Source organism: Onychomys torridus, chromosome 12 (genome assembly GCF_903995425.1).
Source record: "Onychomys torridus chromosome 12, mOncTor1.1, whole genome shotgun sequence".
NCBI classification, from domain to species: Eukaryota; Metazoa; Chordata; class Mammalia; order Rodentia; family Cricetidae; genus Onychomys; species Onychomys torridus.
In genome coordinates this window covers 24,738,675-24,765,826 of record NC_050454.1, presented here as the reverse complement: position 1 = coordinate 24,765,826, position 27,152 = coordinate 24,738,675, and the positions used below count along the sequence as shown (strand labels likewise).

The 27,152-nt window shown below is 41.7% G+C and overlaps 1 protein-coding gene across 2 annotated transcripts in view; it reads right to left on the bottom strand.

Moving 5' to 3' along the window:
* Positions 1 to 27,152, bottom strand: part of Ccdc80 (coiled-coil domain containing 80) — a 63,248-nt gene that overhangs the window by 34,674 nt on the left and 1,422 nt on the right. Inside the window, exon 2 of one of the 2 annotated variants that reach the window (XM_036203756.1) lies at positions 146 to 632. The gene's annotated coding sequence lies outside the window, so the exon portion shown is untranslated. Of the gene's footprint in view, positions 1 to 145; positions 643 to 27,152 lie in introns of those variants that run through there. The other variant, XM_036203758.1, reaches the window with a different exon arrangement.

Below are 27,152 nucleotides of genomic sequence, written 5' to 3'. Positions count from 1 at the left end.
GGCATGCTTGGACTGCCTCAGCTGTACTCTGGATGCACCAGAGACCATGTAAATTGAGCCTTGTAATTAAGACAACATTCACACTTCATTTCTTCCAACAAGCAACAGTGAAGCAAACAGCAAAAAGCAAAGACTGCACACTTACATGGTGGTTCATGGAGATGGAATGCAGAGGCCTTCAAAAGAGATGGAAAGGTTGGTCCCTAGGACAGTTTCCTAGATGAAATCGTTTCCTTGTGTCCCTCTGTCTCCTCGAGGAGGGTGAGCAATACAAAAGGGGTGGGAGGCAGCTCCTGTTTGGGAAAGCAGCCCCGGGAAGCTCAGTCTGTGGAGCTGGGCTGATTCCTTCTCTTTCTGGCTCTGTCTTCTTACCTTCTGGTCCGGTGAGATGAGGTGAACGTTGCTGTTCGTGGGACTGTCCCTGTCTCCATTTGTCTGCAGTTTCTCCTGGGTCTGTGGAGCTGGTCCTCCGCTGCCACTGGGATTGTCCTGTAAGTGAAGTCCTAATGCTTTCTGAATCTCACTCTTGCCCTCTGTGAAGTTCCAAGTTCTTTCTTATCACCCTTTCTCCACAGTCTGGCTGTCCCTTTGTTTCTGATCGTAAAAGCACTGGGATTAATATATTTTCCAGGCTGAGGGAAAACAGAGGAATGTGAATGTGAAAAAAAAAAAAAAAGGACAATTTTCCCCCTTTCCTTCCGTCTCTCCTCTCTTTCTTTCTCCCCACTTTTTTTCTCTTCTTTTTTTCCCTCTTCTTCTATTTCTTCTTCCTCATCTGGATTCCATTCCAGAAATGTCAGGACTACTTCAGGTTTGCTCCAAACCAAACTCAAACAACAGCAGCCACTGGAAATCAAGAAAACTTCACTAAGAATTTAACAGATCAGCAAAACACGCCTCCTTCCCATTTCAGTACAGGGAGAGTCAGTGAACCCGGTGAGAAGGGAAAGGGCTGTGCCCGGGCTGGGAAAAGTTTTGAAACTCTACACATCACCGTAAATCACTTCAGAATAGGATGACTGAGGACTTAACCCCTTCTGTACCGAGCCATAAGGGCAGTCTCCCTTCCTGACGATTCTCAATACGGTTTGAAAGGGGAGAAATCCTCAGGTTTCTCCACCTGACTGGTTTTCTTGGAGACAGCCACTCACTGGGGCCACAGACCTCGGTGGTGCATATCCAGACAGCATGCATCTATTTATAGTTCCACGCGTGTATTTTTATCTCTTTCTGCCTGCTTTATGCTTTGAGTTTGGGGCTGGAAAAGCTCATGGAAAACATGACTAAGTTGTTTTTATGTTATGCTAATTGGGGCTCAAGTTACTGTAGGCTCGGTCCTTATTTTTCCTGGGGATGCATGGAAGCTGGTAAAAGGTTAGCAAGGCAGGCAAAGGCTGCTGTCTCCTGAGACTGCAGGGACATTACATCAGGGAATGGGCATTCTGGCTCCCGGTTTCTGTAGAGATGGTGAACACAGCGTGTGTGTGTGTGTGTGTGTGTGTGTGTGTGTGTGTGTGTGTGTGACAATAGTCAGCTCTCCAGATGTTCTAGGAATCTAGAATCTTTTATAGTCCCTAGAAGTAGTTATGTGGGGGGAATGGGGGCTGGGAAGATGGCGCAGTCTTTAGTAGTCTTTGCTTCTCAAGTATGAGGACCTGAGTTCAGATTCCCAGCACTCACATAAAAGCTGAGCACCGAAGTGGTAACCCTACCACTGGGGAGAGCAGCAGAGGCATTTGGATCCCTGAAGCTCACTGGCCAGCCAGTCTACCTGAATCAACATGCTCCAGGGGCAGTGAGAGTCCCTGTCTCAAAGAAGTAAGGGGGAGGGGCTGGGCAGATTCACTGGTTAAGAGCACTAGTTGCTCTTGCAAAGAACTTGGGTTTCACTTCCAGCACCCACATGGTGGCTCACAACTATCCACAACTACAGTTCCAATTGATATGTACCTTTCTGACCTCAGCAGGCATGCACATGGCACACACACACACACACACACACACACACACACACACACACTCACACTCACACACACACTCACACTCACACACGCAGGGAAAATATTTATACACATTAAATAAATAATGTGGAGAGCAGCTGAGGAATATAACTGACATTAGCCTCCAAGCCTCCACTCCCCGCTATGTGTATGCACACATATGAATATGCACATGCACACGCGAAACACACACATATGCACAGACACAAAGAAATAGTTGGACCAGTCTCTACAGGAGAGACTGTAGCAGCTTTTGGCTTCCATCTCCTGGGTCTTCTGTGTGGACTCAGCTTTGAGTGAGAAGGGAAGACATCAGACTCTGTGGGCATTTTTCCCAACCTCTCCAATTCACTATTAACTGCCACCAACAGTGGCAACCCAGAGGCCACCAAAGCCTTGTGAACTAAGCCTTACTAGTAGTTTCTCTCAATGGGTAAAAACATCATTCCTAGTTGCATCCCTAGGTCAGCTCCATCTCTCCCAGTTACATGTGCCTTCCTTGCACATAAAGCTCTGAGCAGAGAGTTGAGGAAATCCCTGTAGGGGCGTTGGATGTACCACTCACTCTTCTTATCTCATGGTGTAGAGTGCAGTGAGTACCAAGCAGGAAGATGCACCACTGTGAGTCCATAAAAGTCAGAGCTAGCTTCGGTTCAAACTGTAAAGTGCATCAGTGCCTCAGGCCCAGTGAAAGAGTCTAGGTGCGTTTGCATTATTTCCAGATGTGGTCCACACCACCCTCCCCGAACATTCCCCCTCCTCTTGTTTGTGGTTGTTCTTTTCCTCTCTTTTCCCCCACCGACAACAGCTACCAGATCACCAGGCATTTTCTCGGTCTTTGGCGCTTCCATATAGTCTTTTAGTTAACACACCTGGGAGGTAATAGGAGGATCCCCTAATTTCTAGCTGGACAGAGGGATGTTTCAATGAATCTCTTGTCATCGCAGAAATAATTAAGAGTGGCGGAGCAGAAGTTCAGACCAGGTGTCCTGCAGGGTGGCGTCCTACCTTCCTTTTTCATTTTCTGCCCTTTGTTCTCCTTTGTAACATAGTCTCTCAATTCCTTTGTTGTTTCTCTTTTCCACAAAAGAGCTTCCACTTGTTCAGCTGGAGCACTTACCGTTTTAGAGTTCTGCTTTCTGAAATAATGGTGCAGCTTACCTTTTGCCTTTCTCAGTAGGTCCTTTCAAATCTCATTCATTTTTCTGAATTCTCATGTATTCCACAAACTCCCCAACCATGTGCACAACATTGGAAACCTGTGCCGCCAACACCCCCATCCTCCCACCCAGCCCCCACCCTATGTTGAAGCTGAGATACAGTTACATGAGTGAGCTGGTGGTGGTGCCCAGAGAGAAACCACCTCAACCCCAGCAGAGCTGCCTTTCTCTTCCTGGAATCTCAGGCTAGCCTTCCTTCTGTGACACTGGGTCAGTAGATGGCGCACTAAACACATGAGCAGGAGCAGACCAGACGGTGCACCAAGTAGGATTTCTCTTGAAGCTTTGGTTTTTTCCATCTTGAGGTCTAAACCTACATCGGGACCTCAGAAAAGCTCTTCAGGGATGTCTGGGATTCATGCATCTAGCAAGTTAAGAGACAAGTTCACATCCATTCCTTTATAGGGAGACTTACAATGATTTGTGGCTTGCAAGGATCTGAATTTTTCAAGTTCCCCATTTAGACCAATCCGTATCCCAGTGTTGTTCCTGCATCACAAGACCCCCGAGCAAGATCACCACAGAGCCGATACCCCACACAGGGGTTTATTGATAACAAGCAAGCCTGGGCTTGGTCCATGTCCAACACTTGGACACAGAGAGTGGAGGAGGAGAGCCCTAAGCTCTCAGAGTGAGGAGTTTTTAAAGGGAAAAACCACAAATAGGGTGGTACAAGCCTTTGCATCATATGATTGGGTGAGGGTGTATAACCTTTGGATTTACTGGTTGGGGGTTACTGTTATCATTTTTGGGCAGGCCTGGACAAGTACCAGGCTTTGTCCTTGAGCTGCCATGGAGGCTGGCGCTGGCCATGCATGTTAGCTCTAAGTTGGTGAGGGGTCCCGACAGTTGGCTGAACCTTGAGCAGTCAGAGTACATGCAGAAAGGGAGCTACTGCAAGGACTATGTCTTTTGTTCACGGCCCTCCCAGAAACTGTTTGCTCAAGTCTCAGGAAACTGAAATTGAGGCCTGATCTCTGAGAGGAGACTGAGCAGCCTGTTATGGCCTCTGCTTGGTCCTTTCACTGCAACCTGAGAAAGAAATAATTTAGGGGATGAGGCAGATCTAGAGGAGAGACTGGAGCCGAACTGATGTATATTCAGCCAAAGGTAAAGTGACTTATAAATTAATTTGAGGGGGATTGTTTTGTTTTGTTTGAGACAGGGTCTCTCCACATTGCCTTAGGTGTCCTGAAACTCACTAGACAGACAAGGCTGACCTTGAACTCATAGAGCTGTGTCTGCCTCTGCCTCCTGAGTGCAGGGATTAAAGGTGTGTGCATCACCACATCCTAGCCAAGAGTAAATGTCATAAATGCTAACTTGGAGATTATGTGACAGGAAATTACCTGGTGTTGATGGCATAGCAATTGAGGTGGGGGGGGGGGGTGGGGGGTGGGGAGGGTGGGGTGGGTCATTAGGATTGCTTTAGAGTAATGAGGGTGGGAGATGGCTATCTGATGAAAGTCAAAGTGGACATAAAGAGACAGACATCCAGAAAGGTGACCACTAGCTGGCTGGACCCACATTCATAGAAATGTGCTGTCCCAAGCACACTAAAGAACCCAGGCTGCCCATCACCTGCAGACTGAGCAGCTGCCCATCACGCTTGCATAAAGTAACATTCAGTAGATGCCACCGAACTGAATTCAAAACACCCTCCTATTGCCTAGAAAATCACCTGCTTAGAAGGAAACAGGAAACAAGGGGCCGGGGTGGGGGGCGGGCAGGAAACAGCCCAACATTTCAATGTCATGGAACAGGGAGAAGAGGGAAAGAAAACCAAGCTGGTATTTCAGCATCACAGGACAGGGGAGCCAGCTGCCTGCCCCAGGACTCCATTCTCTCCAGCAGGAAGGCTAGCAGAGCCATCTCATTGTCCCCTGAGGTAGACACTGAATGTTCACACAGTGGATGTTGCTGTGGTTTTTCTTTCCACCCTCAGACCTTAATCAAATGTTCTTCTTTGGCCACATTTATGTTCTTCAGCATGCAAATGAACTCTTTCTTGTTATTCACAGTATGAGAGGAACTAAAGTGGAAATAAAAAAAAAAATAGATAAAAGGTCAAGGGGAAACCCCATCATGCCATTAACTCAGGGTGCTGAGGAAACCCAGAAAGGTTCTGAGAAAAAGATAACCCCACAGCAAATAAATATTTGAAACTGATCTCAAACTACCAACCGAATGCCACATACCTAATTTAAACTTGAAAATGCTTTTTCAAAAAATAAATGGCTACCTAAAGAAGACCTGAAGAAGTACATTATCAATAGACATGCTGATATGAAAGGTGGGAAATCTCACAGTGCCCCATCACTAGACAAAGAACTATAGGCAACCAAGGGATGCTGGGAGCAGTTGAAGCGGCCTTCCCCAAGGATGAGACCCCTAGTTGGTTATCCAGGAGCAAGTGGTCAGCCCTGACCTCATGTACATACATGTACATACATACATTAAAACCAAAGAGATTGAAAAGGTTATATTTATAGTTAGGCATATTTGTGTGTGTGTGTGTGTGTGTGTGTGTGTGTGTGTGTGTGTGTGTGTGAAATATATGCTTATGTATGTAGTAAAAATTAAAGAAAAAGAGGTCATGATTTTAAGAAGACAAATCAAGGCAGGCAGGCACATAGGAGGGGTTGGAGGGGGGATACATTTAAAGTTACCTGATGAGATAATGGCCAAAATTCTCAAGAACTGTTACTGGTTTTCTTTTTCTTAAAGTTGACATAAGTACTTAAGAGTTTGTTAGGGGATGTTTAAAGGCACTTTGGAAGGTTGTTTAATTAGGAATATATTGATCTTACAATTAGAAAACACTGAAGGATCTTACCCTAGTATAAATTAAAGAGATTGGCTCCTCATATTTATTTGTTTGGGTTTATTTATTTTTGTTTGAAGGGTATGCGTGTTTGTCTGCATGTATGTATATGCATATGTGTGCCAAGTGACTTCAGAGTCCAGAAAGGGGGGGGGGGTTGGATTTCCAGGAATTAGAGTTATAGACAGTTGTGAGCTGCTGTGTTGATCTTGGGACCTAAAATCTGGGTGTTCTGCAAGAATAGCAAGTGCTCTTAAGCACTGAGCCATCTCTCCAGCCCCTAATAACTCTTTAAATCCCCATAACTGGTGATCTAAAGTTCAAATCTTTACTGTCCTGTGTGAAAGGAATGAGCCTGAGTATGAATCTGCTTCTTGGGGGGATCCATACCAGGGTCATGGGGATAAGGTTGCAAAACCTTTATCACTAGCTATTTAGTGCAAACAAAATACTCTGTCAACCACATTTGAAGGGGAACATTCTGGTTGTTTCTTTTTCCATCCCCACAGGTATATTCAAGATGGAAAAGATCCAGTTTCTTTCTCAGTTCTTTGTTTGGTTTGGTTTTGGGTTTTGGGTTTGGTTGGTTTTTTTGTTTGTTTTCTCTTTCTTTTTCTTTTTCCTATTGAGCAGATTTTGCACCAAGATTAATAATCAACCAGACAGCATCCTCCCCTAGAAGCTTACAGCCTGTCAGAGAAGATAGGCAAACACCACCGTCTCCATAGCATCATTGCCAACTTCCTCCTCATAATTTCAGTGCCAATGATGGCTGCAGCCAACTGCAGTGTCCACTTCTGTGACAGGCGTTGCTTCTTTGTTTCCTGGAACAGGTTTTCCACAGGGACCTCAAGGGACATCCACATTGCATCTGGTCCATCTTGCTTGCTGTGTTCTGTTGGCCATAGAGTATGTGAGAGTTCCAGATACCTGGCAGGCTGTGTTGGACTGCCTGCTTGTCCTGTTATCATTCCTCCAGTCTTCAGCTTAGATCGGCCTCTGTCACCTGCTCTTCTAGGCAGGAATGACCCCATCATTTTTTGGTTACTGCACTGGACTGATCACATCTTGGACATTTTGTTCGAAAGACCTCCGATTATCATCTCACCAGAAAGTGGAACCAACAAAATAACAATTTCTTTCTTCTACATGTATTTTCACAGTGCCAGGCATTGTTGTCATCGTTGGAAGTACAGATGTGAGCTTTTACACATTCATGGGAGACAAATGGCTCATAAGAATGAAAGTAAGTATGGCAGTCCTCTCTTACATGAGGTTTTGATTTCTTGTGTCTTGGTTACCTGTGGGCAAGCAAAGTTTGAAAGCAAAGATACATATAAAGTTTAAATCCCATTCTATTCTGAGTAACTGGATTAAGTTTTACATTCTCCTGCTCTTTCTTCATGGGGAAGAATCGACTCTTTATCCAGTGTATCTCCCATGCTAAACACTATCCTCCCTGGAGCCATGGCGGCGATCAGTTTGGTGCTCTCAGTCCCACAGTACTTACATTCATCTAATTCACATTTTACTCAATATACTCAGAGGGCACGGGTGGTGATACCCGCTATCAAAGAGGGGTCACAAAATGCTTCCTTTAATACGAAGATGAAGGTTTCTGACTTGATAAACGTGCTGATTTGTTTTGTCAATGTGACACAATGTAAAGCCATCAGGGAAAAGGGAATCTCAATTGAGAAAATGCTTACATCTGATTAGCTTGTAGGCAAGTCTATTAATCAGGACATTTGCTTGACTGATGGTTGATGTGGGAAGGGCCTATCCCACTACAGGCAGTGCCACCCCTGAGTGGGAGGTCCTGGGTTGTATAAAGAGCAAGCTGAGTAACCTAGGAGTAGAAAGTCAGTCAGCAGTGTTTCTCCATGACCTCTGCTTCAGTTCCTGCTTTTAGGTTCCTGTCATGGCGTCTCTCAATGATAGACTTTTAAGACAAACAAAGTCTTTCTTCCTCCTGTTGCTTTTGGTCAATGTTCTATATAAGTAAAAGAGAAGCAAACTGGGACAATAAAGACCAAAAATCATGTATGTGGAAATGGACAAGACTACAGTAAGAATGATTCCTTTTGAAATCATAAGGAAAAAAACTTCATGCTGGTATTGTTGTCCCATGTCAAACTATAAAAGGTCTGGGCATTATGCACAAATGCTCAATTGGTATGGAAAAGGCATTAAACCTGTGTGTGTGTGTGTGTGTGTGTGTGTGTGTGTGTGTGTGTGTGTATGAAAAAAAAAGGAACATTCAGGGTCCACTATTGTCTTTGGCTAACGGCATACACTGAGGGTCTCAAACATATTCCCCAAAGATGAGAGGTGGCTGCAGTATACCTATATATGTGCTTGAAAGAGAGACATGGAGAGGAAAGGGAGCAAAAGGTAGTAAAGGGAGGGAGGTCATTCGAGATGAGGACAAGGGTAATGGACCTAGAGACAGTAGGAAGAAGTCACTCCTGCAGCGGGAAGGAAAAGAACATTCTAGGTGGAGAAGTAGCATTGCACAGCCGCTAAGACAGGGGGTATTTCACAGGTGTGTCCTAGAAGAACGGTGGTGAAGGATCTTTCAACAAAGGCATGACAGTGCTACTATGGGACTTATAGAAGTGTTTATGAATGAGTGATGAGTATGGAGGTCAAAGAAACCCCACGTCTTGGGAGTGAAAGGTCTGATAAATGGTGCTGGTTACCTCGTGGAAAGGTCACAGTCACGGTCACAACAGAACCCAGTGTTAGTTTTCAGAGCTTTATTAGGAGGGAAAGTGGAGAGGGGAGATAGGAGAGCCAGGCTTGGAAAGAGAAAAAGATGGGGGGGGGGATCAGAGCAGAGAGAACAGAGAAAGAGCGGAGTCTGCATCCGGCTTTTTAAGGTGCAGATTGTATGAGCACACCACATAAGTAGTCGCCAGCACCCACTGATGACATAAGATGCAAGACTGTGCATGTGCAGTCATGTAGCTGGAGTGAGGGCAGAATTCTAACAGGGAGACCATTAGGAGGGTGCTGTACTGGCACAAGTGAAAGACGTGATCACTCAAACTAGGGTGCTCACAGCAGGTCATTACAGAAAATCATCTTACTGTGGCGTATATTTTGAAAACAGGGCTGACAAGAGCACTTGAGGGAACAGAGAAAAGCAAATATCATATCTGAATTTCCAGCCGAAACCTTGGTTAAGTAAACAGCTGGAGGCAGGAGTCTGTATTTCAAGAAGGACTGGGGCTGATATCACAAAGCTAGGATGCTATTTCAATCACAAAACTAGAAAAGCATCACTTGAGGAATGAGTACAGGTGGACATGAAGACAGACCTCTATCATGCGCAACTTTCACGATGAGGAGAAGCATAGAGCACCAACCACGGCAGGGGAAAGGCAGGACCATTTCATGTTCTCAGAGGCCCACAGTTTAGACACATCACCTCTTGGGCTTTCTCTCGGATTTCTATTACATGTGTCCACCTCCAGCTGAGCATCTGTGTCTAGGCCTTGGATCAACTTCCTTCAGCATTTCCCAGAAGCTCCTCCCTGGACTCTTCCTTCTCTGAGAGGCCTTCCAAGGCTCCCCACTTACCTAGTTCTCTGTCTCTCTGTCTCTCTCTCTCTGTCTCTCACTCTCTCTCTGTCTGTGTCTGTCTCTGTCTCTCTCTCTCTCTCTCCCTCCACTGGAGACTGAACACAGAACTTCAAGCATGCTGAGCTTGTACTCTGCCACTGAGTTGAAGCTTCTGCATTCCCCTGTCCTTCCATAGCAGATATTTAACTTCCGGGGACATGAAATACCCTTCCATTGATTTGTATCATTCTTATCGCTCTGCCATAGAGCCCCGGTACTAACGTTGTAAGTTTCTGCCAATCAAATACAGTTGCAGGAAGACGGCAAACCCCAGAAGACAAACTATGATTGGTCAGTTTAAAGAAAAACTGAAGAGAAGAAAAACATTTGGACTACTGTTGAAACATAGGGTCCCTTTATCTCCATATATGTTAAACAACAGTGACAAATACAGAAGACACAGTATTGCCAATCATCAAAATTAAAGTGGATATTTTCTTTTAAAGAAAGTTTGATTTATTTATTGCTTTGTACAGTTTATTTCTTTTTATTAATTAGATTTATTCATTTTTTACACTTCTACTGTAGTTTCTCTTCCCTCTTCTCCTCCCATTACCTCCCCTCACCTCCATCCACTGTCCCCCACCCCATCCACTCCTCCTCTGTGTCTGTTCAGAAAGGGGCAGGCCTCCCATGGATGTCAACAAAGCATGGCACATCAAGTTGAGGTTGTACTAAGCTCTTTGCTTTGTATTAAGGCTGGGCAAAGCAACCCAGTATGAGGAATAGGTTCCCAAAAGCCTGCCAATGCTTCAGGGACAGGCCCTGCCTCCATTGCTAGGAGTCTCACAAGTAGAACAAGCTATACAACTGTCACACATATGTGAAGGGCCTAGGTCAGTCCCGTGCAGGCTCCCTAGCTGTCGGTCTAGAGTCCATGAGCTCCTACGAGCTCAGGTCAGCTGTCTCTGTGGGTTTCCCTGTCATGATCTTGAACCTCCTTGCTCATATAATCCCTCCTCCCTCTCTTCAACAGGATTACCAGAGCTCGGCTCAGTGCTTGGCTGTGGATCTCTGCACATGCTTCCATCACTTAGTGAATGAAGGCTCTGTAATGACATTTAGGGTAGTCACCAATCTGATTACAGGAGATGGCTAGTTCAGGCCACCTATCTGCTGTTTCTAGGAGGCTAAGCTGGGATCATCCTTGTAGATTCTTGGGAGTTTCCCTTGCACCAGGTTTCTATCTGACCCTGAAATGACCCCCATCAAGTTGTCTCTTTCATTACTTTCCCCCTCTATCCCACCCCTCACCCTATCCCTCAAGTTCCCATCCCACCTACTCCCAGAAGATCGCTTCTATTTCCCCTTCCCAGGGAAATCCATGCATCCTTCTTTGGGCCCTCCTTGTTACCTAGCCTCTAAAGAAAGTTTTATTTATTTTTACTGCATATGTGTGAATGTGTGTATGTGTGTATGTGTGTATGTGTGTGTGTGTGTGTGTGTGTGTGTATGTGTGTATGTGTGTATGTGTGTGTGTGTGTGTGTATGTGCATCATGCTCAAACCTGTTTTCCGCAGAGGACAGAAGAGGATGTTAGATCCTCAAACTGGAGTCACGTACAGTTGTGAACAACCATGTTGGGTGCTAGTAATGGAACCCTGACCCTCTGAATGACCAGATAGTAATCTACAACTGAACTAACTCCTCAGCCCCTAAGGTGAATAGTTTCACTGCAGGAATTATGAAACTGAAACAAAACACTTCAGGAAAGCAATGTAAGTTTTGATTTTTCCCATGCATTGTGCATTCAAAGACTAATTATGCACTGGGCTTTATTCTAGTGTTTTGAATATAGACACAATAAGTGGACGGAGGCTGTGCTCTGGTGAAAATGCATTCCTTAATGAGAGAGACCCGTGAGTGGCAGGTACTGATGAGCACTCTGAAGCAAAGCAAGTACAACTCGGAAATGTAAAAGGAGAAAGGGGCAGGAGTGGATACTATCCAGGGCTATCTCTGTCCACACACATACACCATGTTACACCTCAAATCTCTAATGTTTCCCAAACGTTCCTGTGTTGAAGACTCAATCCCCAGCTGATATCACTATCGGGAAATGGTAGAAACTTTAGGCTGCGGGGCCTAGTTTGAGGAGGTAGGTCAATGGAGTTTGCCTTGAAGAATATGTTGGGACCTCAGATCTTTGCTCTGTTTTTTTATTTGTTTGCTGGCCATGATGGGGACAGCTTTGTTCTATCACATTCCTAACCATGATATTCTACAGCCCACAGGCCCAAAGCAACAGGGCCAAGTGGCCTCAGGTTGAAACATCTAGGACTGTGAACCCAACTAAATCTTTCCTTTTTATAGGGTGATCATCTTGGATAGTTCGCCCAGTGATAGGAAGCCGACTAACATCTAGCTTGCAGGAGGATCTTTGGGCAGGTTCTGTGAATTTGGTTGTTGGTCTTTAAAGTTTGAGTTGCCTTTCAGCCATTTTCTGAAACCTCTGGAAGCCAAATCTTACAAATGAGGAAAATGATCAAATTGTTTAGTTCTGTTTGGGGTCAATATATGATTATTTAATAATAAGTTTCCTACATAGTTCCTTAACTAGCATTGGAGAAAATGCTTGGAAGGAATTTCAAATATGCTTTGAGTTTCTGCCACAGGATAAGTGGCCCAGCAAATGAATACTTTGAACATCACTATCTCCACATAGTCTCTTGAAATGGCTGCTTTGAAGTCAGGCTCTGTTGTTTTCTTAAGGTCACACTGGCTAATAATCACAGCTAATAGGGTTTTGCTGGAAAACCCGCATTATATTCTAACTTAAAATGCTTTTTGGCAAAATCTATTGCAAAAAATTTCAGAATAAAGATCAAATATAATATGATCATCAGAATGCATAAACTATTGGAAAAATTCAAAGTTGGTGCCAATAAACATAAATAACTTCACCAAAGAGAAGAGAAACAAATTATATTGAAAAACAAAGTCCTAACTAGAGAGCCCCTGTCCTCAAATTTAAAGATCCCATTCCTATTTAGAGAACGCATTCATTTATTGGCTGGGATTTATGTTGTCTATGAGGAAGCAGTACATGTTTTGTCAACATCCCTGACTCCCAATTTATTCATCTCTAAAAATATGATGTTTTCATCAGATGTGGTAGTCCACATCTGTAATCCAAAGGGCTTGGGAAGCCCAGGAAGTAAGGTCATCACAAGTTTGAGGTTAACCAGGGCTACATAGTGAGCCTCTATCTCAAAGAAAGGAAAAAGAAAAAGAAAGCTTTACAGAAGCAGTAAAGCTATTTTTTTTTTCCACTAGAGATGTTTTCTTAGAGTACAGAATGGTTTGAAAAACAGAAAAAAAAAAAAAAAAAAACAAAAAACCATCTAACTGGAGTAAGCAATCAGGAATTTGTCAGTTTACCAGACTCAGATGTTTCACTCTTGGGTAGATTTGTCATAGAAGCTCTATTTTGGTTTTGCTCTTAATACAGTTAACATATATATGTTGTAAAATCTACCGATTAATCGTTTACTCATATAGTTAGCATCACACAGTGCACTGGCCTTGTGGTGCACCCATCATGGCTGCTTATCTCCAGAGTTTTTCATTATCACAACCTGAAAGTCTGGCCCATTAAACACTAACTCCTGCCTCTCCCCTGTAGTGTCCAATAAGAACTACACTGCTTTTTGTACCTTCAAATTTCACTGGGAGCAGTTATATTTATTGTATGAAAAATAGGCCCGCAAGCATGCTAAAAAACGCAGCCACTTGGAAAATAGCCACATAACAGTTCACTCACGAGGAGCCTAAAGCAAAAGTATGGGAAGGAAACTGGCAGAGGAGCTGAGTACCAAACACAAAGATAAATAGTTAGAAAACATGATACTTTCCTATGAAGTTCTACAATGCCTATTTGTCATGTAGGTCGTAAGCAGAGCAGATGACACTCTTGTCTTGTGTTAGCTCTCAGCTCCATGTCCCCTTACCATAAACACTAAGAAATTCCACAAAGTTTAGGCTCTAGGTCAATAAAGTTTCATTTAAAACCTGCTGAATGAATAAGCGAAGTAACAAAAACATAAAAATTCATAGGCTTCTCATCCAAAACAATATTTCAAAATGAACCAAAATTTGTTTTCTACTTTAATCAGAAATGAAGACAATAATTGACAATTACCCAATGTGTGTATGAGAATCTCTGATTATATCTAAGTATTTGAATTTGGTAACTTCTTTCAAAGTTAGTCTCATTTAAATATATTTTATGTCTATGCAACTCAGATTTTAAATGTATGCACTCAAAGATATATATGAACACACACATATATGTATGTGTACACACACATAGTGATACTTGAATAGTTTTTTCAAACTTTTAAAAAAAGTTTTCCTCCTTAATGCATACCTACAACAGGATTTTTTTTTTACTCTGTGGCCATTTTCCCATGTCTTTCGGCTATCCATCATGTAACCAATTAGATGTAAAATGGAGTAGCATGATTTCCTGAGTGAGGCCATATAATACAAGACATTGCAAACTTCCTGTTTTCCTTCTCTTAAATAATTTGCTCCAGAAGAAGCCAACTGCTCAATGTCCTGGGAAAACAGGTGGCCCCAGGGCCAGCTCCCTAGGCTAGAGAAATGAGGCTTCCCTTCAAGATCCAGGAGTAGCAGCACATCATGTGGACCACCTTAGCAGTATGTCTGCCAGCTCTGTCTTCACTTGTTTCTAGTTCCAATCAACACTTTTAGCAGCTACCTAGGTAAGAACTCTTAACACTGAACCATACACACAGTCTTTTTTATTAATTTAATTATTACTATTAAAAAAAAACACACAGGATTTTGCTTAGTTGCCCAGGATTTTGTTAAATTGCCCCAAACTTACCTTGTAGTCCAGGTAAGTATTAAATCTGTGGTCCTGCTACCTCAGCTTCCTGAGTAACTAGGGTTACAGGCTGCACCACCTGACTACTCTGTAACATCATGTTTATTAAGGTGCTGTTCATAACTATGGAGCTGTAGTATCAGAGTTGTGCCCATCAACAGAAAATATGACAAAAAATGTAGAATATATGCAAATGTATATTAATTTATAATAAAGAAGAAAAATCACGTATTTGCAAGAAAATGTATGAGACTGAAAATAATCATAATCAAATTAATTCATACCCAATGAAATAAATATCACTTGTTTTCTCTCATATGTGAAAATTAAAATTTAAGAAGATGAGGAAAGAAGACCATTAGTAAAGAGAATGGGACAAGGGAATAAGAAAAAAAGATAAGAGAGAGTATTAGTGAGTAAATACGGCCAAAGTATATTATGTGTCTAAATGCAAACTTTTATTAGCATACATTTATCATACAGTATAACAGGTTTTATAAAAGTCTATGTCCTAAGCAACTGGACTAAGTACTTTGCATAAATTATTTATTTTGTTACAGGTAGATTTTATTATGTATGTTTCACACATTCTGTAAAGGGTTTAGAAAACTAAAATGGCCAAGATACTTTGTCCAACAATTTGAGCAAGTGAGATTCAAAAGTTGAATCCAATTATGTGTTCTTTCCTGTGTTTCTCATTTTCTCTTCCTGGGATTTGCATAACTTCCCTTTATGGATATGGGTACCATATGTATGCCTATTGCCCTCAGAGGCCAAGAGTGGAACTGGAGTTACAGATGTGTCACTTAATAGGTTCTGAGAATCAGACCCAAGTCCTCTGGAAGACCAAGCCATTCTCTAAACCTCTGACCCACCTCTTCAGCCCCATTGCAGAGTATCTGCAGTGAACAATTGCATAACATGTTAAAAACCATAAAGTAAAATTATGAGCAGTATTAAAAATATAAATGTCTCCTGCATATAAAATTATATATTTTCTATATTGTTGCAATTGTACCACCAGCTCCCAAATAATGACGCGGAGACTTATTGTTAATTATAAAAGGCTGGTCTTAGCTTAGGCTTGTCCCACTAGCTCATGTAACTTAAACTAACTCATTAATTTTAATCTATATTCTGTTCCACCGCTTGTTGCTTCATCTCTTCGTAGTGCTCATTCTGCTTTCTCTGCCTTTCTTCCCCTTCCCCAGTCCTCTCTGTCTGCAGAAGCCCCACCTAACCTCTTCCTGTCTAGCTATTGACCATTCAGCTCTTCATTAAACCAATCACAGCGACACATCTTCACACAGTGTAAAAGAATATTCCACAACAATATATAGTCTATACAAAATATAGAATAGTGACTATGCCCACATATGAAGGGAAAGCATATCACAGAGCTAAATAGGATGATATGGAAACTGAGTAGCAAAGATGCCCTTGATAAAGGATTTTTAACATGATTGTAAAAAACTTTGCATGAGCCTAAACTTGCAATAAAGTGGAAAGAATTTGTTATTGCTGTGTTGGTCCTAAGTTAATCTGCTATACATAAAGCTTGTTTGCTTATTGCTTTGGTTGTTTAGGGCAGGAAGAAGATTCTGGTTAAAATTTTATTTTTAAGAATGAATAATTTATGTTTTCAATCAGGAAGAAGACTGTGGTTTAAATTTCTATTTTTAAAAACAAAATAACTTATTTAGAAAAGACTGTGGCCTCAATTTTATTTTTAACTTGATGGTTTCTCAAAACAGATGACATTTTGAGACACATACCACATGGGCATCTACTCGTGGTGATCTGGTGTAGTGATACTATTTATGTGAAAATACCTTTTACATTCTAAGAGAGTAGAACTTTTGTCACACCTCACAGATAAGTTAATAATACACCTGAAGGTCACTTAAGACTATGTAATTAACCAGATATCCTGCTGTATACTCAGACTATTTGTTTAAACTTCCTTTAGGACAGTGGTTCTCAGCCTTCCCAATGCTGTGACCCTTTAATAGAGCTCTTCATGTTGTGGGGACTCTAACCATAAAATTATTTTCATCGCTACTTCATAACTGTAATTTTGCTACTGTTATAAATTGTAGCACAAATATCTGTGTTTTCTAATGGTCTTAGCCAACCTTTGTGAAAGGGTCATTTAACCTCCTCAAAGGGGGCATGACCCACAGGTTGAGAACCACTGTTTTAAGAGAACAATGAAACAACCAACTTTACTTGCCTTGGATTTCCATATAATCAGCTTTTACATCCTAAATTAATGCATTGCTTTAATTTTAAATTATGTGCTCTTCTTTGTGTCTAGCCCAGAGAGCAATGCATGTGTGTCTATGTGTGTGTTGTGGTCATCATTTCTTAAAAATTACAAAACGGGACAGGGTATTCAGCCAGGTAGACCCTGTAACAGGTAGGACTGAAGGATGCTGGGAGAACTAACCTTGTGCCAGCATCTGATTTGGTATGTTAAAAAGGCACCTCAGCCATTTGTCCTGGGTTTGTGACCTAACAACAATGTTTACCACTCTAGAGGACCTGGCAGAGTGGGGCCCATGATTGAGGTGGGCTAAAGTCTCATACAATAGCCAACTTTTTTCAGAGCATCAGACAATTTATACTGTAAGGGTTAAGAGGAGTCACATGAGTAAAATGTTAAATTACAAGGGTAAGCTAATAGTGGAGACAAGCCACATGTGGCAAAAACGTGTTTTTCCATAGAGGCATATAAACAAATATCAATAGCCAGTTTTACTTCAGATTGAAGTAAACTCACTCCTATCTGTTACACCTGGGAGGGACACAGAAACACATTCCCAAGACAATTCTGTGTTTTTGAAGAAACTGAGGTCACAAGACTTAAGTCTTGGTTTATTAGAGTTTTCTCACAAGTACTCAGAAGTCTCCTCCCATGACTCCTTTCTTGGACCATGTTCCAACACTATAATGCCTGCCATTTTACATATTTCTTTTCAGATCGTTTTGAGGAAACAATCTGCTTCTTTGGAAAATACAGAAAGTTTTATTACTCAAAAGAAATTAATCCTGAAGGAAGGACTCTATAAACAATGCATCACAACAGATATTGAATGACATAGAAAATAAAAACTGTTTAAAACCACAGAGAAAGAATATAAATATTTTTTTAAAAAAATCAAGATTTATTTTATGTGTATGAATGTTTTGCCTATATATGTGTGTGTGTGTGTGTGTGTGTGTGTGTGTGAGAGAGAGAGAGAGAGAGAGAGAGAGAGAGAGAGAGAGAGAGAGAAAGAGAGAGAGAGAGAGAGAGAGAGAGAGAGAGATACGGCAAGAGAGAGGCCTTGGCTGGTGGAGCCAAGGTGCCCATGGCGGGTAAGAGACAAAGATGTCATGCAGACAGTGCTAGTGGAGAGTTTTATTTGGTAGGGGGAAGAGAGGGGAAGAGGGAAATAGAGAGACAGGGAGAGAAAGAGAGAGAAGGGAAGAGGGAGGTATGGGCTACCTCATGGCGTGGCGAGATGGGGAAGAGAAAGAGCATGAAGGGGGAGGAGTCCTTTTATTAAAGGGAACAGGAATATAGGATGACATCAAGATGCAAGGCGGACCAGGGTATTATCTGCTTATTGGCCAGGATTCCAAGAAGCTGGTCATTGGCTGTAATTTTTGGATGAATATGGGTCAGAGTTTTAGGAGATTTGATGTACCATGACTCTGGTGTTTGCTCCTGAGCTACTGTTCCAGCTTGAGAGTGATGTCTGCTTCATAAATCCGACTCTGGCTCTTGACCTTCTTCCAACATTTTGGCATCTAGCACATGAGCCTGAAGGCTTCTGAGTCCAGGTCCACTCTTGAAATCCACAGAGTTCTCACCTAGGGTTGTCTTAAGGCAAATCTCATCTGACCATCTTAAGAGTGGATTGAAAAAGGTGCCCTGGATTCACTTAACCTCCATCTACTCTTTCTCCAATCATAGAGTGATTTCTCAGGAAAGAACCCGGAGGTCAAGAAGTTTTAGACTGAGTGGGTTATATTCATTAATAGTTGAGTTGAGAACTTTGGAGGCAGTTTAGGTAAGACAGAGCCAGGGTGTAGCACAGAGCCTAAAGGTAATCCCTAGATGCCAAACAGCCCCATCTGGACCTTTCTAGCACCTTCCTTATCCTTTATAGAATTTATGATCTCAGATCTTGACTACCTGCCTTTATGATGAGGCAGCAGAGCAAAGATTTGAAGAAAAGCCCTGAGGTACATTCTTCTCACTTACTTGTTCATCAGTGGAGAAAGGGTTCAACCTCTGGCTGTCTCCGCTTACTGCGTTCATACCTGAAGGCCCAGACCAAGGAGCTGGTTGATTATTTGGATGAAGACAACTTAAAACCCTGTGCCTGGAATATTTCTAAAGTTTATCTGGATGGCTTCCTAGGATTTTCCTCTATGTTGGTAAATTCATGCCAGGTTAGTTTTTCTTTATTCTGTTTATTTGTTTGCTTGTTTTTATGTGATGATTCTACCATGAAGTAATAGGACAAAGTCTTTAGCTACTTCTCTTGCTCTTACTTAATTAGTTCTCCTTGCCTTGGGAGTAGGTAGACCATTCCTATGTCTGCTCCTGTCTCCAAACAAATGATGCCCCAACACTAAGAGGTGCCTTGTGGGACATACCAAGACCATGTCTCATACTCCCTGGAGTGCAGCATGGAAGAATAAGGGAAATGAGAAACATGTACCCCTTTTCTCTATATTTGTCATTCAAACACGCTGTGGGGGCTGGTAAAAATGTGCTCTGATTCTGCAAGTACTCTCTGGTATGCATTTGTGTAGTAAAATTATGTTTTGCATTTGTAGTTGGTTTTTCACTTTTTTAAAAATGAACATCTGGTTTTCCTCTTTTCTTTTTGAAGCTCTAGAACAGCTGGGCAGGGCCACTTGGCTTTCTTCAGCAGCTCTGTGAGTCATCCCCGACGCCCGCAATCCATCAGCTACTTGTCCATTGGTTCACCAGCTGCCACTCATCTCCCCACAGCCTTTGTTGTTGCTGTTGTTTCTCAGAGCTCCTGGAAGGGGAAAGGGTCTGGATCAGCTTGTTCTATCCAGCCCTTGGGAGTTCCGGGAGCACCAATATTACACAAATTTGCTCTGATCGGCTGTTACCAAATGGTAAAGGCCTAGCCCTGAGTGGGTGAGAAGCAGTTAGAGGGTCTGGCTTGCACCTACTGGGGCTTTGAGTCATAGCAGATTAGTGTTTGTAGAAACTGTTTTTCTTCCTTCCCCATTTCTGTGATCTGAAACTAAAGATAAACTGGACCGTGCTGCAGCTGTGAGGTGCTTTATTTTCACCAAGGAAAATAAAATTTGGATCCAGTTGAAGAGTTTCATATTCTTTGGAAGAGGGAGTTTGTCTTCTGCATGTCTCAGTACCCCTAAATTCAAAACTCCCCCAAGTTCCCAAGAACACCACAACTGTGGCAGTTTTTGACCCTGGCTTGCATGGGGGCAAGAGGGTGGGGGAGACAGGATGGTGGGGGAGACAGAGCAGGGCAAGGTATAACACTAAGAGTTCACTATGTGGAAACTCTTGCTCAGGGTGGTAGTGGGGGTTATATACAGCAGCCCCTCCAACACCCAGTTGTAGAGTCCTCTTCCTGACCTACAGTTTGACTAGTGGTGTTGTCACCCTCAATCACCACTGAAGCTCACAGCTGTTGAAAACAGCTCACAGTCATTAGCCCAGCGTTCAAGAGCCTCTGTAGTTTGTCCTCGAACTCTGATAGCCAGCTACTGTCGTTCTCAATGCCTCCTTCGTGTAGGCTAACTCAAGTGCAACCACTCATGGATTCTCTTTGCTATTTGTTCTCCGATATCTGTGTTGACAGTTTATGCATGAGCAAGTAGTGCACTAATTTAATATCACCATCGCTGTTCTTTGCCACTGATTCCAATTCCAAATGCACCCTGATTGTCCAGACCCAGTTCAAAGGTGTCTGCTACATGAAAGTCCTCCCTGAGCACTTCATACTGAGCCACTCTTGGCCTCCTCCAAATTTCCAGTTCCTTTCTCACAGCTTTCCCAAAGCACTCGCTGGTATTTTTACCCAGAACAACAACTTATGGTGTCCCCTTTCCCGTCTTCCCTCATCACGGGTAAGCAGGGCCTGTCTAGTTCCTCTTTCTACTTTCTCTAAAACCCATCTAAATAGTATGCATTTGGTAAGCCCATTTATAAACACAACACGGTCACAAATATTTGCAGAGAGAGGTAGATATACAAAGCAGACCTATACTCTTTACTTAAGTCCCATAAAAAGGGTATTCTTTTTGTGACAAGGTGACAAAAAGGGGAAATAGCTCTTTAGATGAAATCAATTGCCTCATTATTATTGCATACCTCATCTGCTGTACTGGTCATGTCTATGGAGGAAGGAGCCATGTTCATTTTTTACTATTGTATTTCCAGTGTTTATGAGTGAGTGAATTAGGGCTATGAAGCAGGCAGTAGCTCAATGCACTAGTGGAATCTCACCCATTATACCATCTTTATTTCACAACTAAAGAAATGTTTCCAAGGCACATGGTGCTTCTCTCTCTCTCTCTCTCTCTCTCTCTCTCTCTCTCTCTCTCTCTCATGGAAACCCAGCTCTCAGGATCAGAGATGCCATGTATTTTCTCATTGCACCACCAGATTCCCCTTTTGCTTTTGTTGTGTATAACTCTAGTTGCTACAATTCTACAAAAAGTAAAAACACAACAAGAACAAAAAAACTGCCCGAGAGCTCTCTTAAATCAATCTAAATATTTCTCCCTGTTCACTTGAGACAACCAAGCAAATGAAAAGTGGTAGTTTATAGTTACCAAAATCATATTCGAGAGCATTATTGTGCAGTGGGAGAAGCAGTGTACTCTTAAAGGAGGGGGCATCATCTTTCTACTAATGTTCATTGTTTTTCTCTATAAGAAATGATTTTCATCTAAGAGTAGATAATAGTTAAGTTTCCATCTCAATTTATTTTGTGCTCTGTCACCTAGAATACCCGTCAACCCGTCATTACACTTTTCCTGTTCCTTAGTTTTAAAGGACAGGAAGAAAATGTGAAGCAATTCCATCAAACCAAGACTTTATTTAAGGGAAGGAACATGAGGGGTCGATAGTCTTACTCACCTCTGTTGAATAAAAGTGAGCTAGGCAGGAGCTGAGCGATAGCCTGGAAGTTAAGAGCACTGTCTACTCTTGCAGAGGACCCAGGTTTGATTCTCAGCACCCACATGGCAGCTCGCAACTCCAGTTCCAGGGGATCCAGTGCCTCCACGGGCACCTTGCAGGTATATTCACAATACATTTAAATTATTTGCTTGTAGGCAAAGCACTCATACACATAAAACAAAAATGAAGAAAACTTAATTTTTAAAAAGAACTAGGCACACAGGCCAAGGCAGGAAGACTGTCATGAGTTTTAAGCCAGCCAAAGTCATAATGTGAGATGCAGTCTCCAAAAAACTAAATAAATAAAGATTAAAAAATAAAAAAGAAGAAAAGACAAAGCAAGGACCTAACTTTTATCCTAAGCAAATTTTACATGTTATCTGTTAAAGTTCAAATAAAAAATTTAACTTATCTTTGAGTTACTAAAATACTTTCCTTAAGTGAAACTTGGGGAACTTCCCTTCTCCTCCAGCAACTGGAACATTGTATATTTCTACCTGTTCTTTTGTAGTGCTTTCACATTGTGGTTGGTTGCTGAGTCACTAGACTTCAAATTTGGTGTTTGGTTAACAAACCATTCAAAAGTAAGAATTAAACATTTAGTGTCTACTTGTTATCTTAGTTAGCTGGGTTTGCTTTTTATGATTAACAATAGAGGCAAGATGGTTCAGTGGGTAAAGATGCTCAATGTCAAACTGGATCCTTGGGATCTACACAATAAAAAGAGAGGACAAACTCCTACAAATTTCTCTCTGAATTTCACACTCATACTATGGTACACATGTTCCATGCACATATGTATGCACATAACACACATGCGTAAATAAGCAGAACATGGGTAATATATACATATATATTTCTCTGACTTCGAAACTTGTACTTAGGAAGCCAAGTTTGAAAGTACTTCTTTTGAGAGGTAGCAGGCCTCAACTTGACTCCTTTTTCTTTCTTTTCTCTTGTGTATATGTGGTTTTAGCTTTTTGAGAAACCTCCATACTGAGTTCCATAGTGGCAGCGCAGTTTATGGTCCTAAGGACAGTAAATAAGAGTTCCTCCTACCTGGTGTCTTGATGGCATTTGTTGTTATTTGTTTTCTTGATGATTGCCATTCTGATTGAGGTGAGATGCAATTTCCAACTTGTTTTAATTTACCTTTCCATGATAATTGGTCTTTAAAATGATTAGCCATTTGTATTTCTTGTTTTGAGAACTCCTTGCTCAGATTCATTGACTATTTTTAATTGGGTTGTTTGTCCTCTTAATGTTTAGATTTTGGTTTTGGGTCTTTTTGTTTTTGTTTCTTTTAGTTTTTGCATAATCTAGTTATAAATCTTCTATCAGTTGTATAACTGGCAAAGACCTTACCCCCATTTTTGTAGGCTGCCAAATCACCCAATAGAGAACTTCCTTTGCTTTAGAAAAGCTGTTTGATTTCATGAGGTCCCATTTGCCAATCGCTGGAATTATTTCCCGAGTGACTGACTGTAGTTCTTACTTACTATTCTGGATCTGGTAGCATGCATCATCTCTTTTCACCTAGCCGTCTCAGAGTTTAGGTTTTTTGCTAAATTCTTTGATCCATTTAGAGTTGATTTGTTTTTGTGCAGAGTAAGAGATAGTGATCTAGTTTCTTTTCTTTTTTTTTTTTTCATGTAAATATCCAGTTTTCCTAGCACTATTTTTTTAAGATGCTGGATTTTTTTTCCTCCTGTGTGTTTTCTTGGCATCTTGGTTAAAAAACAAATAAAAGAAGTAAAAACAAACAAAAACCTAGGTGCTCATGGTTATGTAGACTTGTACTTGAATATTCTATTCCACTCCACTGATAGAGTCTTCTTTCTACTCCACCGACCTATGTCTCTACTTTTGTGCCTATATCATGTGGCTTTCATCACGGTGGCTCTGTAACACAACTTGACATCAGGTGTAGTAGTACCTCCAGTACCAACAAAATCAAATTTTGTCTTAGAGGACTTAAAGAATGGATGAGAGGATCGGAAATGGCTTAGAGCCATGAGAAGAAAATCTCTATAACTCAAGGACATTTTTTTTTCCTACAGCTCAAATGAGGCCCGTTAATAAGATTCCTTTCACATCTCTCAGATTTGGGGACCTAGAATCAAATTTGAATCTCTTGAATCTGCACGTTCAATCACTCCCTCCCTCATTCTTTATTTAAAAATATTCACCAGGTGGTGGTGGCGCACACCTTTAAACCCAGCACTCGAAAGGCAGAGCCAGGTGGATCTCTGTGAGTTCAAGGCCAGCCTATTCCATAGAGCAAGATCCAGGACAGGCACTGAAACTAAACAGAGAAACCCTGTCTCAAAAACAAACACACACACACATACACACACACACACACACACACACACACACACACACACACATCCAAACAAAACAAAACAAAATGAATAAAAAATACTCAAGCGCTATTACTTCTCCCCACAGAGCCCTTATCAATAGCTAGACTTCCCATTTTGGTTGTTCCGGGACAGCTAGCTGTGGAGAATAGGGAGAGCCTCTCACTGAGAGCTCTTGCACCAGAGCCATGCAGATATTTCCGCAGAGAGATAGCAGACTATCTTAGTTACTGTTCCATTGCTGTGAAGAGAAACCATGAGGCAACTTCCAGAAGAAAGCATTTCATTGGGGGCTTGCTTACAGTTTCAGAGGTTTAGACCTCGATCATTATGTCGGGAAGCACGTCAACAGGCAGGCATGGCTCTGGAGCGGTAGCTGAGAGCTTATATCCAATCTGCAAGATGGAGAGAGAGAGAGAGAGAGGGAGGGAAGGAGGGAGGGAGGGGGAGAGAGAGAGAGAGAGAGAGAGAGAGAGAGAGAGAGAGAGAGGGAGAGAGAGAGAAAGGAAGGAAGGAAGAAAGAAAGAAAGAAAGAAAGAAAGAAAGAAAGAAAGAAAGAAAGAAAGAAAACTACTGGGCATGAAAATAATAGCACTTGAGTATTTTTTATTTGTTTTGTTTCTTTGTTTGCTTGTTTTGAGACAAGATCTCTCTATGTAGCCTTGGCTGTCTTGGAACTTTCTGTGTAGATCAGACTAGCTTGAAATCCACAAAGATCCACCTGCTTCTGCCTCCTAAATGCTGGGATTAAAGACGTGTACCACAACTCCCAGTTTGTTGTGGGCTTTTGCAACCTTAAAGCCTGCCCCCAGTGACACACTTCCTCCAACAAGGCCACATCTCCTAATCTTTCCTAAACAATCCATCACTTGGGAAGCAAACATTCAAATACAGGACCCTATAAAGGGTCATTCTCATTCTGAAAGAAGTACAAAATGTACACCTGAAAGATGTCAGTTTCTTTCCTTATCAGACAATGAGGATAAATGAAAATTCCCATATAGTTTGTAGCAGCATTCCACAGAATATCGACATAATTCATGTGGTCTCACTAACTTAGAGGGCAGAAATTCTTCCTTCCTACTTTTGTAGATTGTCTGGAATCCAATGTTAGAAAAGGAATGAACAGAACCTGAAAGGGGTTTTTAAAGCATTCACTTATCTTGTGTGTGTGTGTGTGTGTGTGTGTGTGTGTGTGTGTGTGTGTGTGTGTGTGTGAAGCATGTACCACTGTGTGTGTGTGTGTGTGTGTGTGTGTGTGTGTGTGTGTGTGTGTATGAAGCATGTACCACTGTGTGTGTGTGGAGGTCAGAGGACAACTTGCAGGAGTTGGCTGTATCCTTCTACCATGTGGGTTCTAGGTCATCACACTTACTGACAAACATCTTTACTTGCTAAGCCACCTTCTCTACTTCTAAAGACTTTTCCTAATTTTCCCATGTTCTATTCAAATTCTTTCCTCTGTCTTTATTATTCCAAATAACAAAGCCATACTTGATTATTATTGCTGCCAAAGCACTGCATAACTCATGTATTCTTTTTTTTCTTTTCCCTTTTCTTTTTATTTATTTACTTTTTCAAATTTGGATTAGTAGATTTTTATTTTATTTTTATCTTTTTCTCTTGTCTTTTTATTTATTCTTCTCTTATATAATACATGCCTACTTCAGCATCCCTCATATATTACATCCCAACCACTATTTCTCCTCCCCACTCTCCTCCCGGCCACTCCTCCACCTCCCTCTCCCCCAGATCCACTGCTCTTCCACTTCCCTTCAGAAAAAAGTAGGCCTCCCAGTGATATCAACTGAGTATAGAACAACAAGATGCACTAAGACTAGGCACAAACTCTCATATTAAGGTTGGGTGAGGTAACCCAGTAGGAAGACAAAGGTCCCAAGAGAAGGCAGAAGAGTCAAAGACACCCCTATCCCCACTGTTAGGAGACCCAAAAACCTCAAGCTAAATCATAGCATATATGCAGAGGACACAGTGCAGACCCAGGCAGGCTCCATGATTACACTTCAGTCTCCATGAGCCCCTATTCTTTATAAAGTGTATAAGAACACATTGTCCTTTCCATGTCAGTCTGATGGAAGCACATAAAAGGCAAGCAAGGGAAAGAAATAATACAATAAACTAGAACATACTACACTTTAAGTACATGGTATACATGGTACACGGGTTTTACAGGAAAGAGGATATTTATCTGATATTAAAAGGACAGGGAAGGATTAAATTATCAGAGAAAAAATGTATTAGCAAGTTTTTTGTTGTAATGAAACTGGATATCTTAAAAAGATAAGAGGTTAGCTTGACTGCTAGTTCTGGAGGCTCAAGGGTATTGCCTCTGCTCAGGTGAATGTCTGGCAGTAGATGATACTGTCTAGGGGCGTTGATGAGATGTAGAGTTTATATGTTAAGAGAAGAAGCCAAGGAAGTCAAAGGTCATGTTTAATCTTTTCATTTTTGTAAGAAATAACCAGGTTCCCATGGAAGTTGCCTCAAGTCCTTTGAAAAGCAGAAACCTCAATTACCTAATTACATCCCACAGGTCCCATCTTTAGAGGCTTAACATCATCTATCAAAACTACCCCATTGGGGAACAAACTTTCAAAACACCTTTGAGAGACACATTCAAGCCACATCCAAATGATAAGGAACAACCCTGAAGAGGCCCCAGAAGAATACTGTAAACCCTAGAATTGGAAAATAACAATACTTAGCTGTAGGCAGCACAGCCAGGCAAGTTATGCACCTTAATTTATTTCATTTCTTGCAATATTCTTTTGAGTATTAATTATCCCTTATTTTGGAGACTAGAAACTTAACCAGAGCTGCTGTACTGTACTGTAAAGATTTGTCAGTTGAATTGGTTTAATAAAATGCTGATTGGCCAATAGCCAGGCTGGAAGTATAAGCAGGGTGACCACACTAAGAATGCTGGGAAGGAGAAGGGCAGAGTCAGGAGATACTTCAGCCAGCCACCGAGCAAGAAGGATGTGTAGAAAATGAGGTAACAAACCATGAGCCACATGGCAAAGCATAAATAGAAATATGGGTTAATTTAAGTGTAAGAG